We start from the raw sequence: 17,444 nt of genomic DNA, 5'->3' as shown, positions 1-17,444 counted from the left end.
GTGGAGAATGATCTGCTGCCTGCAACAGCCTTCAGCATGACCGGTTTGGCAGTGGGTCAGTAATGGTGTGGGGTGACATTTCTTTGGAGGGCTGCACGGCCCTCCATGTGCTCGCCAGAGGTAGCCTGACTGCCATTAGGTACCGAGATGAGATCCTCAGACCCCTTGTGAGACCATATGCTGGTGCGGTTGGCCCTGGGTACCTCCTAATGCAGGACAATGCTAGACCTCATGTGGTTGGAGTGTGTCAGCAGTTCCTGCAAGATGAAGACATTGAAGCTATGGACTGGCCCGCCCGTTCCCCAGACCTGAATCCGATTGAGGACATCTGGGACATCTTGTCTCGCTCCATCCACCAACGTCACGTTGCACCACAGACTGTCCAGGAGTTGGGGGATGCTTTAGTCCAGGTCTGGGAGGAGATCCCTCAGGAGACCATCCGCCGTCTCATCAAGAGCATGACCAGGCGTTGTAGGGAGGTCATACAGGCACATGGAGGCCACACACAATACTGAGCCTCATTTTGACTTGTTTTAAGGACATTACATCAAAGCTGGATCAGCCTATAGTGTGTTTTTCCACTTTAATTTTGTGTGTGACTCCAAGTCCAGGCCTCCATTGGTTAATAAATTTGATTTCTAATGATGATTTTTGTGTGATTTTGTTGTCACCACATTCAACTTTGTACAGAACAAAGTATTCAATGAGAATATTTCATTCATTCAGATCTAGGATGTGTTATTTGAGTGTTCCCTTTATTTTGTTGAGCATTGTAGTTCTGCAATTAATAATATTTGGACCACAATTAGTTGAAACGTGGAATTTTACAACATTTTAGATAAATCAATTTGCAAATAAATTAAAGTGTATGTGAGATTTGATTTTGCTTTATAATTATTTGTCTCTACTTCATCAAAATACACAAAACAACACTAAAAATAAAGCTACACCAATGGTCTAAACATGCAAAATAGTTTATTTATGTGTACAATGTGGGAGGAGTTGGCATTGAAACCGCAACATGTGGACATCAAATGGCATACAACAGCACATCCTATTGTTTTCCTCAAATCAGAATTACATATTATTTACTCTTCTTTCTCTCATTAGCAGGCTGACAACATTTAGGTAAACTTTTGAGGAAAACTACTTTAGACCAAGAAGTTATATCTTATTGTGTGTCTGACTGCCTGGATGGGGCTTGTAAAGCAAAGTGCTTTAGATGGTCAACAAGTCTAAAAGTGAGCTTTATGAATATTTTCCATTAGAAATGCAGCCCATTAGCAGTCTGCGGCATAACCAAATTAATTTGCAATGCTGATACTGATGATGTGACTCTCAGTAAAAATGTCACATTGTTTATTATTTTCTAAGCCACCCTAAATGGTTCTAAATATTTTCAAATTCTGTCAGATAGTCATGTATATTCTATAAATATGAATAACATGGAAATTTGGAAATTAAGTTCAAAGAAACAATGCTGCCATGAGAGGAAGATGTAAAAGTGTAAAGTACTTAAAGGATGAATGTTTGTGTGTGCAAGCGGTTGGGATTTTGTCGACACGCTTGGGCTCATATTCATACTACTTTTAGGTCAACTGCATTGCAGCGTTCTACTTAGGTGCTTTCCTTACAGTTTATACTCAAGCGGAATCGAATAGCAATAATGAGCTGATGTGTCTGCTGTCTAATAAAGATAAATGAGAAAGAGGAGGAGAAGTCATCAATTTGCTCATCAGAGAAGCATCTGCGTTTTTGTGACCAGACGGCTGTTGAGTGAACGATGATCCATGTCTGGGGCTTCACATGGTTTTACACAGAAAGACTTGGAAACCCTTGGCTAACTTGACATAGCTGCAACTTTATTAGTTACACATGTTTAATTTCTTGTTAACACAAATAGCGAATAAACAAATCACATGGCACCAGTGAGATGTGTGTAGGCATTTAGATGTGGTGAAGGCACCTCCCTAAATTCAATCTAAGCATCAGCATGGGAAAGAGAGGGAATACAAGCGAATTTGAATGTGGCATGATTATTATTACCAGACAGGCTGGTCTGAGTAGTTCATACACTTTGATCTACTAGGATTTTCAGGCACTACCATCTGGACAAGCATGAATGGAAATGCCTTGTCAGAGTGTCAGAGTACAATGGGCTGACTGGTTCAGAATGATAAAATGGCAACAGTAGCTTTCTTACCACCAATGTATGCCAAATTCCATCTTTCAATGCTTGATGCATCGAAACCTTGTAGCAGATGGGCTGCAGCAGCAGAACACCTCATCAGGCGCCTCTCCTGCCAACTAATTAAAGGAAACTCTAGCTACAACTAACAGATCCCCCTTGTAAAAAAGTCGGCTTGTCTTCTTTCCGACACTTTGTTGAATAACGAGTCTGTTGAGTCCACGACAAAGAGTTCACCACAAAGTGTGTGAGCTCATGCAAATGCTCAAAAATACATGGAAACATGGACTGGGCCTTAGAATGCCAGTGATCATTTAATGCAGAGATGAGAAAGAAACGAAATTTGAGTCAGAGCCACAGATGAGAACCATTTAATGCAGAACCTTGTTTTCAAAAAAGAGACTGACCAGATTAAAAAGGTCCAAATACAAGTCCAATCATCAACAATTAAGTATGGAGAAATAGGGAAAGGTTTATTTTAGAAAATATCTTTTTACTTGTTTTAGAAATCAGTTACAAAATTGTACCATTAGCTGGATAGTTTCATAGTCGGGAAGGGCAACAGAAATATGGATAGATAAATACCTAGAGCGAATGACATTAAAAGTTCTGAAAATGACAGGGGGCTCAGGTGGAGTGTTCACGGAGCAGCTGACGTGAGCATGTCTGAGTGCAGGAAGGCAGCAGATGAGCAAGGAAGACAGGACATGAGATACCTCTGGCACCAAGCTCACTTATAAGGAAAAAAAACCAAAAAAAAAAAACATATGCTGTGTGTGCAGTTTGTCCAGAAGCTTGTTCTTATATAACTGTGCCATGTGCGGGGAAAAAAGGCATATTCTAGCTGTTATGTGTTGACTTTTCATGCTGTTCATCCCTACTTTTTCCCAGCTACACCAGTGTTTGCCACAAACACTGCCAAATTGTTAGAATAGCACATAAAAGTGTTTATTTCAAGCTCTCTGTTCTGAAGATCATTGCTGGCCACTGACTGTGGGGACCCTGAGCAAACTGTGTCACATCACACAGATGTTTCGAAAAGTCAAGCTGATGGATGGAGGCACCTCTTAATCTCCTGCAACCATCTGTAACCTGTGCTGTCTGCTGTGATGGTAAATCAACCCCAAACATGTTGGTTGCAGACTGCAGCAAGCCTGAGTTTCAGCAGCAAAATAACATTAGAACACATTTGCACCAGAATAAAATGAAGATTGTAGCCTCCACTGTTGTCATTTATAATGCCACTCTATTATATGATATTAAGATAATGTTACCCACTGTTGAGAAGGCTTTAATATTAAAAGAAATTATTAATGTAACATAAAAATAAAATGAAGAATTCTGCTTTTCATTTTTAGGGCATGTAAAGCCTAAAATTATGTTCTGTATCCCCAATTTAAATACATTTTATCTAAGTTAAATACTGTATTTTAAATATAATTTCATGTAATTTCCATAGACTTTAGTAAATCCCCGGATGTCTCGACAGCACAAATGCAAAGTTATTGCAAGTCCTTTAGAAGAAATGTTATGATTTGGGGTTGTTTGGTTTTTGGTTTCTGGGTTTTTGTTGGTCTTATTCACAGTTCAAGTTTTGAATCATGTTTCTGTTTATTTTCCTGGTCATGCTTTTGTTTTGTCGTCTTGTTCATGTTTTGTCAAGTTTGGTTTTTGGATCTGGTTATGCTTTTGCTTCACGTTTTTCTAGTTTGTGTTCAAGAGTCTCTGTTTTGCTCCAGTCACGTTTTGTTCTGTTAATTTGGATCACCTGCACCTATTAATCTGTCTTGTTTCACCTGGTCACACTCCATAAATACACACCTGTTCTGTCATTCATGGCGGAAACATTTTTCAAACCATGTCTTGTCTTGCAAATGATGCTCAAGTCTAGTTCTCAAACCAAGTCTTGTTTTTTTGATCATGCCATTCCTGTCTTGCCTGCCCGTTTGTTGTTTTGTTCCTGCCTCCTGCTGTGAGTGAGTTTTTGTTATTAAACCATTTTACTTACCGACATGCTGCCTTCTAGTCTGCATTCTGGTGTCCTATATCTCGCAAGTCGTAACAAGAAAACAATTACTTGAAACTTAGGTTTATACAGTAAGAGATTTAATAATTCTTGTCTTAAGAAAAACTGTTTGAAATCTCTCTTTTGTGTGTGTATGCTATAATGACCTGCTAAAGATTGAACATTCGCATATTTAACCAATGTCTATTAATAATTAGTACAATAGGGGTTTTTTAAGCAATTCTTTCAAATAGTTAGATACATACAAGATTAAACGTTTTTTGTAGCTTTCAATCAACTTTCCTCCCCAGTTATTAGATATATTTATTTTTCTTTTGGATTGTGCCTCAACTGGTAGAGCTCTCTTACCATATTTGTTGTCTTTTTTTTTTCTCCTTTAGTTTGACCATGTGGCCGAAGTGGCAACAAGTATGCACATAGATGATTTAAATCTTATGATGATATATCTAAATAACTAGAAGAATTGACCATAGCCACTACAAAGTTACATCATATTAAAGAGACAACAACATCTGAAGACATTGGGTGGTATGAGATTTTTATAGTGTGAAATCATATGTATATATACAGTACAGACCAAAAGTTTGGAAACACCTTCTCATTCAAAGAGTTTTCTTTATTGTCATGACTATGAATATTGTAGCTTCACACTGAAGGTATCAAAACTATGAATTAATACATGTGGAATTATATACTGAACAAAAAAGTGTGAAACAACTGAAAATATGTCTTATATTCTAGGTTCTTCAAAGTAGCCACCCTTTGCTTTGATTACTGCTCCACACACTCTTGGCATTCTGTTGATGAGCTTCAAGAGGTAGTCACCTGAAACGGTTTTCCAACAGTTTTGAAGGAGTTCCCAGAGATGCTTAGCACTTGTTGGCGCTTTTGCCTTCACTTTGCGGTCCAGCTCACCCCAAACCATCTCCATTGGGTTCAGGTCCGGTGACTGAGGAGGCCAGGTCATCTGGTGCAGCACCCATCACTCTCCTTCTTGGTCAAATAGCCCTTACACAGCCTGGAGGTGTATTTGGGGTCATTGTCATGTTGAAAAATAAATGATGGTCCAACTAAATGCAAACCGGATGGAATAGCATGCCGCTGCAAGATGCTGTGGTAGCCATGCTGGTTCAGTATGCCTTCAATTTTGAATAAATCCCCAACAGTGTCACCAGCCAGGCACCCCCACACCATCACACCTCCTCCTCCATGCTTCACGGTGGGAACCAGCAATGTAGAGTCCATCCGTTCACCTCTTTTGCGCCGCACTAAGACATGGTGGTTGGAACCAAAGACCTCAAACTTGGACTCTTCAGACCAAAGCACAGATTTCCACTGGTCTAATGTCCATTCCTTGTGTTCTTTAGCCCAAAAAAGTCTCTTCTGCTTGTTGCCTGTTCTCAGCAGTGGTTTCCTAGCAGCTATTTTACCATGAAGGCCTGATTCACACAGTCTCCTCTTAACAGTTGTTCTAGAGATGTGTCTGCTGCTAGAACTCTGTGTGGCATTGACCTGTTCTCTAATCTGAGCTGCTGTTAACCTGCGATTTCTGAGGCTGGTGACTCGGATGAATTTATCGTCCGCAGCAGAGGTGACTCTTGGTCTTCCTTTCCTGGGGCGGTCTTCATGTGAGCCAGTTTCTTTGTAGCACTTGATGGTTTTTGCGACTGCACTTGGGAACACTTTCAACGTTTTCCCAATTGTTCGGACTGACTGACCTTCATTTCTTAAAGTAATGATGGCCAGTCGTTTTTCTTTACTCAGCTGCTTTTTTCTTGCCATAATACAGATTCTAACAGTCTATTCAGTAGGACTATCAGCTGTGTACTGTATCCACCTCCTGCACAACACAACTGATGGTCCCAACCCCATTTATAAGGCCCGAAATCCCACTTAATAAAGGGCACACCTGTGAAGTGAAAACCACGTGTTAATTCATAGTTTTGATGCCTTCAGTGTTAAGCTACAATATTTGTAGTCATGAAAATAAAGACAACTCTTTGAATGAGAAGGCGTGTCCAAACTTTTGGTGTGTACTGTATATATATATATATATATATATATATATATATATATATATATACAGATATAACTAGTGGAACTAAAAATGGACATTGGGAGCTTTTAGGCCTACAAGCAAAGAGGATTTTAGCCATAAACAGACAGACTGGGGGACAAACAGACTGATAGACATTACATAAGTTGCACATGAACAATCATAAACATCTTACCATAATGTTATGTCATACTTATTATTCCACTGTAAGACAATTTCACTTTGTAATATTACTCTAAATAGTAGGTCAGTCAGTTGTAATCTTCCAACATGAACATCCAACCCAGTCTCTTACAGTGCTTAGATATATACACCAGAATGAGCAATTAATCAACCAATCTGTGTCTACATACATTTTTACAGCCTGTGCCTCTTTATTTGGTTTTCTTTCTTAAAAACTTCTTAGATTGTCTTAAGGTTGCAGCTCAGTTGTATCTTCTAGTAGATTTACTCTGATGTTTCCTCTTTTTCTCCTCTTTCATATTAAAGCAAGTTTAATGAAGCCAACAGGGGGTGTATTCTGCCATCATTGCAAAGATGAAACATGATGTAATATCACCATTATAGTCCTAATAAAAGCAGTTTATCAGTTCTGATTAGTTTAATTATTTGATTGATACATTTCTGGCAGCTTTTCCAGTAAAGCAGCACTAAGCACCAGAGTGTTAATCTCAATATTTCTGATGCCAATTTCTAGGCATATAAAGTGACCGTATTGTCATTTATTTCTTAACCACTTTAACACCGAGCTTAATTTCAGGAGACACCTGAAGCAGTACGTTGACCAGAATGGAAAAAAGAAACATTACATTGCATCTGTACTGTTAGTGTGCAGCTAATGATAAATAATTAAAGCTTAAGATGGAAACATCTTCAATATTAAGGTGCATTTCGATATATTATATTGAATATTACATACAACCACTGTCAGTACACCAAAAAAACTGCACAGCATATGCTTAAAATACTTGGTCAGTCCTCCTTTTTACATGAGTTTCTGCATCAATCAACTGTATCATGGAGGCTATCAGGCTGTAAAGCCTACTTCAATAGCAGCCTTCAGTTTAGTGTTGTGTTGGGTGTCTCTCATTTTCCTTTGACAAATTCTTGATGGGATTTAGGTAAGACAGGTTTGCAGGGCAATCAAGCACAGTAACACCCTGGTCATTACATAATCATTATTGTCGAGGTTTGCTGGAAACTAAAATCAGCATCTCCAAACAGCTTGGCAGCAAAGGGAAACATGACATATTTAAGTATGTCATCTTTGAATGACAGTTATATACCAGGATTTCCTGGTAGATGGCAGTACTGACTTTGGGCTTGACAAAGTACAGTGGACCAACACCAGCAGATGCATGGCTCCCCAAAATCATCAACGACTATGGAGACTTCATATTGGTCCCCAAGCAACTTGGATTTGGTGCTTTTCCATTCTTTCTCCAGACCCCGACACCTAGATTTCCAGCTTTAATTTACATTGATCTAAATAGAGGACTTTGGACCACAGGGCAAATGTCCACTTCTTTTTCTCCTTAGTAAGACACTATAGTTTAGGAGTTTCTTAACACAAGGGTTGTGACTATTGTAGCTCATGCCCAAGAAATGTCTATGTGTGGTTGCTCTTCAAGCATTTATTCCAGCCACAATCCACACATTGCGAAATTACCCCAAACTCTTAAGTGGGGGTTTGCCTCACAATACGCTCAAGGCTAGTGTTATACGTGTTGTATGCACCGTTTTTTCTTCCACCTGTGTCCTTCCACTTAACTTTCCATAATATGCTTGGATACAGCACTCAGTGGATGGTCAGCATCTGTGACAATTAACTTTAACAAACAAACGCAATTTGGGGAGGGTTTATGCTGGTGTGTTCACCCTGTGTAAGCCATAACATGGAATCTATTGAAAATAATAATAAAACATTATTATTATCATTTCAGTAATATTAAGATTTTACACTTTTCATTAGTTGTAAACCATATTTTCTAAATTAACAGAAAGGAATGTTGGAAAATGAACCACTATGTAGTAAATCTATAAAATATGAATTGAATTACTCGAATAAATCAATAATATTCCTTAGGGATTAAACACCTTCATTTGCGTTTTCCTAAAAGAGGCCTAGGAATTAAATTATTCCACAAAACCAAAAATTAATCTAATGCAACTTTTAAAAGTGGAGAATATTTGAAGAGCAAATAATGATTAAAATAAAGCTCGTGATGTAAAGGAACAGAATATCACCACAGAGTCACTCCAATCCCTTAATCTGGCCATGAGAAAGAGGCTTTTGTTAAGATTTCGTAAGTGTAAAATGTAAGAACAGCAGGCTTCATAGCAGTAAAATGCCAAACACCCCAAATATGGACAGTCATCTGTCAGCTTTTTAACACTTTGCAACAGCCAAATAAATAAATAAATAAAATAAACAGTTGTAGCAACTGCCATGCTGTACTGCCTTTGATTTCATATTGGGGTCATAATAGAAATATCCAACTACTGGCACTTTTCAGTTGCTTTTCCTTGGTGATTTTCACGGCAGCTGTTTTACGCACGCTGGCTGCGGATCGTCTTAATCAGGAGCACTACGCCAGAAAACATCTCTTTGGTCCCTGGATCATTTGCTCTGTTATGATTTTTTCAACGTTTTGCAAAAAGCTTGTGCATGCAAAACCAATTAAACACATTTCAACTTCGGTGCGTGGCTTACCTAAAGGTGTCGCTGCTTAGGTGAAATGCGGGTGCGCAGCCCCTTTATCCCAAAACAAACACTCTGGTCCTGCGTGGTAACAAGTCCTTGCAGAACAAGGAGATCTTACTAATAAGGTTTCTTTGTTGATGGACCTGCGGCGCCAGAGAGGTGAAATAAGCGCAGCTCCCACTCTGGCACGACTGTCTGCTCATCGGTGAGAATTAGTTTGCGTGCTTCTGACTGCCGCCCTACCTCCCACTCACTCACTCACCCACTTACTCACTGTCTCCCACCCATGAGAAATAAATAATCTTTAATCTCTCGGTCTTTCTCCCTCCATCTCACTCTCTGCTCAGCCTGGGGCTGGGGGGGTGGGGGTTCATCTTTCAGTAAGTAATATGACCCTTTTTAAAGTCTAATGAAGGCAACAAGAAATGTTCTCCACACAAACCCTCCATACTTTAATTTTTTTAATTTTTGTGTTATATTTTACCAAAAAAAACCTGCCTCCCCCTTGTCATAATAGTTTTTTTTGGCTGTCTGCTTCATGCAGGAGTGGTTGGGATTAAACCGTGGGATTATACCTCAGCATTCATTTCATCCCACACATGGAAGCACACTGGTGGACAATGACATCAGCGTTTGGCAGATTCAGACAAACACAGTTTCACGTGGGTAGAGATAGAGATAGGAATGGAGAGAAGGACAAAAAGACAAGAAGAGGAGAGAAACAGTAGAAGGGATGAGAGAAGTGAGGGAAGGAGAACTGTTCAGATCACAGATGTATCCAGTTCTTTGTGTTTTAAACAAATCCAACCAAGTTTCAACCCAGAAAAGGTCAATGGGGTGTGAGATTTCTTTGGTGAACTGAACAATTATTTTAGCTGGACGCAACATGGCATCACAGTGTGTGAGAGTTTTAATTCAGTTGATCCATATGCACGGCCAGATCTGTATGTGTGCCTTCATGCTGACAGATGGCTACTGTAGTGACGCAGGAACACAATTCTGGGTTTCTATTTGCCTCTGTGTTAGTCTCTGTGTGTGTCTGGCTGTGTGCATGTGAGTGGCAAAGTTGGTTTCCTCGTTCAGTGTCATCCAGAAGCAACAAATTTATATTGCTTTTCTTTTTTAGCAGCCTTCAGTCACATGCTCACACCGACACACTCTCAAGCATATTCTCTCACACTTTACAGTTTTGCCTTTTTGTCCTGGAGCTTGCAGCCTTTCTGTACAGATATTCACCAGCGACCTTGAATCTGTCGCTACTTGGATTTGCTGAAAATATAGCTGCACATAGATGGCTGTGTTTGAGAGATAGGGTCAGAACAGGAGGAATAAGGAACATTTCACCTGAAAGGCTGTAAGAAACCTTGGGATGACAAAAAAATGTAGCTGCCTGTTTGTTTAGGTAGGCTTTCAAAGGTATCATCATATTCCAGCAAACAAACTGTTGCATTAAGAATAAAAAAAGGTCTCACCACTGCCATTTGTCTCAACTGAACAAATTCAACTAGACAGCAGAACATCTGATGCAAGAAACAAGTCTTCAGTACAATGGTGCCACCAGATGGGGGACCGGGAGGGTCAATGCCCACCCTCATAAACTTACTGCCCCCACCCAATACCCAAACATGAATCTAAGAAAGGAGAAGGCACACTTCAGTGAGTTGATGAATGGATTGATATTTGTCTTTCAAATAAAATAAAATAAAAATGAATCTGACCTGTTTTTTTCTTCCATGTAGCCTGCTGATTTTTTATGTCTGGCTCCATCACATCTTGACTTAAATGTGATATCAACAGGATAAAACCCCTAAAGTGTTCTTATATGAAATGCCACCCAAAGATTATACCGTAAGTATATTTCCCATCTGGCATCACTGTTTTGATACCCTTAAGACTAAGTGTATGGCTCATGTATTGACAGACATGTTTGCAAACCAAAAAGGGAAACATGTCTCATTTTGAATCTGAAGAACACCACACTTTAAAAACTGGGCAGACTTTCTTGAACCCATATGGAACAGAACAGAACAGAACAGAATAGAATTTTACTAATTATTTACAGGAAACTGCTTTGTTACAGCAGCAGCACTTATATAACACCAGAAAAACAAAAATGAAATTAATCTTGATCAATATAAAGTCTATGTCTGATGGTAAGAAGGACTGTTGTGTTCAGTCCTGCACTGAGAGGGTAGCAGTTGGTGACAAATACTAGGTTTGTGGTTCTGGTACAAAATTTGGGTCGTTTTAACCCAACATTGGGTCAGAAATGTTGACCCAGTTTGTTTAATTAGTGAAGCGAATAGAAAGAGTCTGATCAATATTAGGCTGTCATTTTGAGTTATAGAACAACCTGATCAGATCAGACTACACCGAACTCCTCCACAGGATGAAATAAGAAATGGTGAAATGGAAAAATGTGCTTTATAATTTTTTTAATGTTCACTATAGAGAACTTTTTTTATTTTGCTTAACATGTTCTCTGCTAAGTGATTAGTGCAGTCCGGTGCTAGCTATGTTCAACCTTCACGCTTTCACCAAAGAACTGGTCGTAAGGTTAGTAAGGACAAGCAGTATTAGATATGGTATATTGACTATGTTGAGGGTAAATATTATCCTTCATCTATCCAAATTCAGTTGTTTGTCAGTGAAAGTCTTATTAGACATTATGATATTTTTTATAATGCAGTTGAGTTTATAAAAATAAAAACAGAAATCTTTCTGGCACCACGCTCATCAATCATCTTCGATGACCAGAATCAGGAAAAACTTTATTGCCAAGTAGTGTTTCACTCATATGAGGAATTTGGTTCGGTGGTAAGGTGCTACACACACACAGACAAACATACAGTTGACAAAAAAATACATTTGGAAATACAGTATATACCTAATAACAAAAACAAGTTGCATATGAATGCTATGAGAAAACAGTACGACCTTTAGTAGTATAGTACTGTTGTTAGCGCTTTTGCCTCACAGCAAGAATTTCTTCGGTTCAAATCCCACCTGAGGCTTTTTTGTGTATTGTAGCAGCATTTTCTTGTTCACCCTGTGCATGCATGTGTTCTTTCTCTGTATTTCAGCTTTCTCCCTCTTTCCAAAATCATGCAGGTTAAAAGGACATCTCTACAAAATGTAGTTTTCAAGAAAAAATTGTCTATTTAAGGTCCCTCCACATCATTTCAATCAGATTTAAGTAAAGACTTTGACTAGACCACTCTAAACCTTAATTTTGCTTTCTGTGTGCCATTTAGAGGTGAAAATGTTGACATGCTTTGTCTCATAACTCAAGTGAGCTTGAGGTCACAAACTGATAGACATTCCTCTTCAGGATTTTCTGGTAGAGATCAGAATTCATCAATTATAGCAAGTGGTCCAGGTCCTGTAGCAGCAAATTACCACATTACACCATATCCCTTTTATTCAAACACTTTTGTTTGTTGATATTTCAGTGATCAAAATGGATATTATGATCATCAACGTCAAAGTTATGTAGTTTGATTTCTTAAAGAGGGCAAATCCAAAAAAGTGTTAAGTAGCCAATATGTTTAACTGTGAATCATCACTGTGACTCATCCTATTTGCTTAAACACTCACCTTCACCTCAATGAGTGCAGCAACACTGAGGAAGACTCTAGAATCACTTTATGGACCGATGTACAGACGAAAAGGAGTAGGTCAGCCACATTAGGCCGTTAAATAACAAAAAGGTAGCAAAGTGAATGGGTTTAAAGCAAGATGCATCATAGCTCTGAGAAGTCCAAGCAAATGTACAGCTGCCAAATGTGCCATTCGGAGCTGGCAGTCTTCAAGCCCGGCAGCCATCTAGACGGAGAGCTCAGTGCTCTGGCTGTCCTTCAATCACAGTGTCACGTTGTTTTTCCCTTCCTCTCCAGACTCTTAGTTTTAGCTTCATTCCCTTTGCTTTTATTTTGCTCTCCTTCTGGTCCACATTTCCCCCTAACCCATGAATTGTGTGCACCGGAGGGCAATTAAAAATGTAAAACATTGAAAAGTAACCTGTAGATTTTGATATTCGCACTTGCATATATATGAATTTCCATCTTTACTTTTCTAGTTTATTGGTCTTCATTTTTCTATTTTTTCTACGCACTCATTCTATGCACTTTAGGTTTATACACTTAGCAACTTAAATCTTAATGTCCTGTAATACAATACTATTGGGGATGTAATTATTGCACTCCCTTTCCACATTGTTGCTCACAGAGGAGGGTCCATAAACACACACATACACAGATGCACTCACTCACTATGTGCTTTACTGGAATGTCTCCCACTTCCTTTCATCGGAAGCTCACCCTACCCTTCTTCCTTTGCCATCCTGCTCACCCCTGATCCTTTCATCCACCCTGTCCTCTCCTCCATCTATCTGTCACACAACACAATCCCTCTATACCATTGCATCCTATGGTTTATTGCCCTTTATGGATGTTGTTTCTGCATTCATGTCTACCATTTCTCTATCTTCTTCTCTGTTTGTAGTCATGCAAACTCTCCATGTTGGGCTTCTGGCCAGTGTGATTCAGAGACAGGTTGTAATTACTTTACTCCTCCTCTGACAGCCATTGCAAAAGAAAACAAGGAGAAGAAACTGGGAGATATTTGTCTAAAGAAAACGGTAAATAAGATGATGATTTATTCCATCTAACAGAAAAAATATAAAAGTTTATTTCCTCTATAAATAAAATGCCAAGTCCAAACAGCCCACAAAGTTACTGTTTGTTCTATCCGAAGACAGTTCACACAGTCCAGCATCTAGACATGAATGAAACAGAATGATTTCAACCACATGCTTAATGTAACATTCCAGTGTTGGCCTCAATTCATGCAGCTATATTTGAGTTTCAATGTAGGGCGGTCACAGCCTCCTTGACTTCCACATGGGGTTGGGACATATTTGCAAACCTTTTAAAATCAATCACAACCTAAAAATCAGTGTACAGTAGAATAAGTTGAAATAACATCACAAAGTGTGATTGCAATAATTTCTTGGAGTTTACTTTTAGATCTAACCTGGCTTGTTTTGTAGGGTTTGTTTTTTCCAGGTTTCTCTTCTCAGTGTCCTCCTAAATGGCAGGAGAGCTCATTACTTAAAGGTTTTAACAGACGGAAAATAGGGATTGTTTGAAGATCATCAGCCTGATGCGTCTCAGAGAATGGTGCAGTTAATTACCCAATCCAGAAAGGTGGAAACGGTTTCGCTGACGACTACGGGTCAGTATCCAGTTGCTATTCTTATCTTGGGAGATCAATTACATTTTTCCAGCTGTCTGAGGTTCATATTTTACTGAGACAGAGGTCCCCAATTATGTTTAAAGTACACCTGTTATTCCCATTCTTCTTTAGTAAAAAAGCAATTTTTCAGCCGTGTATACAATGACTTCCAGACTTCCTTTTAAGGCTTAACAATTTTGTCACATTACAGCCACAAACTCCAATGTATTCTTTGGGATTTTATGTGATACACCAACACAAAGTATTGCATAATTGTAAAGTGGAAGGATAATGATACATGGGTTTTAAAATGTTTTCCAACAAACTATTTGAAAAGTGTGGCAGGCGCATGTCGCCAGCCTTATTTACTTTGATACCACTGCATAAAATCCAGTGCCACCAACTGGCTTCTGAAGACCCATAATTAGTTAATAGAGTCCATCTCTGTAAACTGTAAACTCTGAGACAGCCATTTTGTCAAGGCTTACTGGGTTGGTTGGACAACAGCGGTGAACAAAATGCATCTTGAAGATCAAGGAACACACCAGACACATTTGGAAAGAAGCTTTGGAGAAGTTTAAGCCGAGAGGGGATACAACAAACATGTGGGAGAAGCTGCACTGTGGAGATGCTTTTCTTTGACAATGACAGGGTGTTATAATTTGGGGTTGTTTGGTTTTTGGTTTCTGGGTTTTGTTGGTCTTATTCACAGTTCAAGTTTTGAATCATGTTTCTGTTTATTTTCCTGGTCATGCTTTTGTTTTGTTGTCTTGTTCATGTTTTGTCAAGTTTGGTTTTCGGATCTGGTTATGCTTTTACTTCATGTTTTTCTAGTTTGTGTTCAAGAGTCTCTGTTTTGCTCCAGCCACGTTTTGTTCTGTTAATTAAGTTTATTCGGTTCAAATGCTCCAAGTTAATCTGTCTCCTTGCTCCACCTGGTTTTCACTCCATATATACACACCTGTTCAGTTAGTCATTGCGGAAACATTTTTCTCTGATCATGTCTTATCATATCAAGTCTTGTTTTTTGCTCATGCCATGCCTGTCTCGCCTGCCTGTTTGTTGTTTTGTTCCTGGCTCCTGCTGAGTGTAAATTTTTGTTATTAAACCTTTGCACTTACCATCACGCTGCCTGCTCGCCTGCATTCTGGGGTCCTATATCTCGCAAGCCTTAACACAGGGAATTTGATCAGAATTTATGGAAAGATGGATGGACAAGAAAACCTGGTAGAGTCTGCAAAACCTTTAGACTGAGGTGGAGCTTCATTTTCTAGCAAGACTACCACCCTAAACATACACCCAGAGCTACAATGAAATGATTTATATCAAGCATTTTTATGCAATGTTCCAACCAAAGTTCCGACCTTCATATTGGAATTTGTGGCAATTTCAGTCTCTTGAAGTACAAAGCCGGTATAGAGGCATACCCCAAAAGCAAAAGGTAGTAATTAAAAAATGCAAACCAATTGTTATTCAAAATAAAATAAAAAATATACATATATATTAAAATGATGTGTTTTTTTCCTTCTACTCCACAAATATATACCATGTTTTTGTTCTTTTATGTATCACACAAAATTCAACTAAATTGCACTGTTTGTGCTTGTAACATAACTAAATGTGAAAATCTTTTGTTGGTATAAATACTTTGGCAGAGAATCGTAGCTGAGTCATCTCGTACTGTTACGAACACAACATAAAATGTCTCTAGTGGATTCGGTTAATTTGAGGTAAATATGTGCATTTAGGATTATGTAAATAAAATAAAATAAATTAAGAATGGCTGGCCACTAAAATTAGAAAAGAACATTAAAGTGAAAGTAGGGAAGGAATACTCCTCTACTGTACATGTTGCTGGTAAGCCCTCCTCCACAAATAGGTTGATTATTTTAAGCACTGTGAGATTGATTTTGTGGCCCAGTGGGGGCCTTGCGGTTACATGCGAGTGCAAGTGAAGGTGCACGCAGACCAAAAAAGGATAAAACCTACACTGGATTGGAGCCTTGAAGGCAAAGGAGGAGAGTTGGAACAAGGACTAGAGGTGGCCTCCAGATTCCTGATGTTATTAATAAGTGACTGTCTTCAAGGACATCGGTGATGATTTGGGTCAAACTATTCCCTCTTCTTCCTGAGGTATGCCAAAGTCCCCTAAAAATGGCAACAGAAATATCTCCCAACCCTTAACGGATTGTCCTTGTGTTTTCTTGAAGAAAAATCAAGGAAATATTCCAAACGATTAGATTTTCTACACTACTGCTAATTAATCTCAATAGTGAGATGCTGTCTATAAAATCAAACATATTTGAAACTGATGTTAGAAGATTTATTAAAGAAGCAAACGGTTGAAACCGGAAATATTCCAAACCAATTAAATGCTGTCATTAAACAAAGCTTTTTTCATTTGAACTCTCTGGCAAATGTGTCTTCCATTATATTATATTATATTATATTATATTATATTATATTATATTATATAATATAATATTATATTATATTATATTATATTATATTATATTATATTATATTATGTTATATAAAGAGGACTTTGCAGCAGGTATTTACTGTATGAACAAGGAAGCAGAATACTATTCTCAAAAGCTCTACAGTCCACTGGTAACAGACTGATTTGCTTCATATGAAAAAACAGCAGATACTTAAATTTCTGTTTTCAGGACTAGTACTGAGTGGCGATCAGGGGATATTGTAGACGTTCCACCGAGGCTTGGCTTTGAGCTTACTGCATCATTAAAAAAAGAATAAATAATGGTAAAATGCATTTTAGCTAATGCACATTACACATCTCCTCAGGGAGGAAACTTAAACCAATTTGTTAAATCTAACGATCCATCTTTTCTGTATTTCCCTTCTGGTTGAAGAGGAAGTTTGAGATTGAGTTTGTCTGTCATCTAGTGGTGAGATTAAGTAATAACTCAACTAATAAGACTCGAAACACTTTTTAAGTACAACACAAACGTCTTATGAGCATTATATTTCTTAAGCTCTGGGTCAAGAGGTGTTTATGAGCTGCAATTTTATTATTTATTCATATTAATATGCCTTTGTTAACCTTCATAGTGCCCCTTTTTGATTGCATGCCACCCACCCCTAGGTACAACCTTAAATGGTAAAAGGATCACACACAATTGCACACAAAATTATTGGCTACCCTACAAAAATGTTATTGCTTTAAAAGTATTTTCCAGTTGCAATTAAACAGAGCAAAAAACTTGTAGCG

The 17,444-nt window shown here is 38.4% G+C and overlaps 1 protein-coding gene across 1 annotated transcript in view; it reads right to left on the bottom strand.

Annotated features, from left to right (window-relative positions):
• camkvl (CaM kinase-like vesicle-associated, like) overlaps positions 1–9,229 on the bottom strand; it is an 86,465-nt gene extending 77,236 nt beyond the window's left edge. Inside the window, exon 1 of the mRNA XM_047360685.1 lies at positions 8,984–9,229. The gene's annotated coding sequence lies outside the window, so the exon portion shown is untranslated. The remainder of the gene's footprint in view (positions 1–8,983) is intronic.
• Between the last annotated feature and the right edge of the window lie 8,215 nt (positions 9,230–17,444).

Source organism: Girardinichthys multiradiatus, chromosome 1, assembly GCF_021462225.1.
Source record: "Girardinichthys multiradiatus isolate DD_20200921_A chromosome 1, DD_fGirMul_XY1, whole genome shotgun sequence".
Classification (NCBI taxonomy): Eukaryota; Metazoa; Chordata; class Actinopteri; order Cyprinodontiformes; family Goodeidae; genus Girardinichthys; species Girardinichthys multiradiatus.
This window is presented reverse-complemented; position numbering and strand designations above follow the sequence as displayed.